Raw genomic sequence first — 1,874 nt, forward strand, 5'->3', positions numbered from 1 at the left:
GAGTACTAGATCAAAAAACTTTATCAATGGTGAAGCTACTACATCGAACAACATTGTCAATGGTTAGACAAGTAGTAAATTAAAGGGAGATCGCTACCATATCTAGTATTTTTACCATAATTCATTAGCTATAAAGTATTAGTTAGATCTAAGTTTTAACAATTATTTTTTAATTTTTTTTATTTAGTATGTTCTCTTAAGGATGATTGATGATTTTTTCTTACATTTTATATGATGTTTTTATATTCAGATTTAGTGATGCATTTGTTAGTTGTATATAATAAATATAGTTGATAATGTGTTACATTGTTTACGTTTTTATATTCAGAATTATTGATGCATTTATTATATACATAGCACGATTTATGATAATGTGTTACATAGTTATGCATTTATATATAGAACTAGTTTCTGGATACGTGCCTTGCACATATATTTCATATTTTTTTAATAAATTCATTAGAATGATTGAAATTTTATGAAGACGTGTGTAATGATTAGTACAAAAATGCAACAATCTCAAAAAAATGTTACGATAATATAATCTTTTCATAGAAAATTAAATTAAAGAAGAATGATAGAGAGAAAATATAAAAAATAAACATAGAAGGAAAAGACAACATACAATAATCTTTGCCTACCAAATTTATTTTGTATAACCATACCTTAACTCCAAAAAATCAATGAAATAAATTTCAGAACAATGTCAAACGATACATAATTATATAAAAGATGAGTTGCATACTAAGTTTATTTTGGACAATCATACCTCAACTCCAAAATGAAAAAAGAAAAACTTAAATCATAAGATGACATAAAAAAGTTCTAAAGAAATATATATGTCATATCTTATACTTCTAAACTTAACACTTGAACTATATTGTAAGATAACTTCTCCCTTTAATTTCATAATGAAGCTATCTGTTATTTTTTTTGGTTAGTTTTTGACGATATGTATCTATATCATTATTTAGGAAGAAGAAAAGAGACCAGTAGATGATGGAAAATACATGAATATGATGATATCAGAAATAATTTACTGATATTTAGTTATCTTTTCACATACCAAACTAATAGAGCACATCAATATATATATATATATATAAATGAGGACCATAGAGGAGCTGATGTGGCACCTCTCTATGGCCTCCATTTCAATTTCTTTTTTTCCTTCTTTTTTTATTTTTTTCATTTCTTTTCATTAAATAATTTGTTTATTAATTAAAAAATTCATTCATATTTATTATTCTAATTATACCTAATAAGTTACAACAAAACCTCCATCTATTTACATTCCCTACTTAAATAATATGTCTCTTCAATTTATTTTTTTAAATTATTCTTATGGTTTACACAAACTATAAATAACAACTATCTATGTTCAATGATCATTCTTATTTTCTCATTCTTTCTTTTTATTAGTATAGTGTTTTCCTCTTTTACATTTTTTTTCTTCATCTTTTTCATCAATTATGTACTTAATAAGTCCACCATATGATCTTCATATTGATAAAGATCATAGATATATTCTTCAACATTCATCAAATTGATGTTTGCATTAGTTTGGTACAAGTTTATGAAAATGAAGAAGGAATCATAATTATTTCAAGATTTCATCAAGAAGATGGTCATATTAGTAAAAAAGTTTGAATGATTTCCAAATATTTTGAAGATTAATTCATTCATGTATTGATTTGATTATATTTTTTTTATTAGATATACATTTTCATGTTATTCAACAAAAATAAAATTATGAAACTCTACTAATCAACACATTAGAAAGCTCAATTAACATTATTTTCTTCATTTTACTTTGCTCTTTTTCTTTTTCTTATTATTATTATTATTATTATTATTATTATTATTATTATTAT

Source organism: Solanum pennellii, chromosome 6 (assembly GCF_001406875.1).
Source record: "Solanum pennellii chromosome 6, SPENNV200".
Taxonomy (NCBI): domain Eukaryota; kingdom Viridiplantae; phylum Streptophyta; class Magnoliopsida; order Solanales; family Solanaceae; genus Solanum; species Solanum pennellii.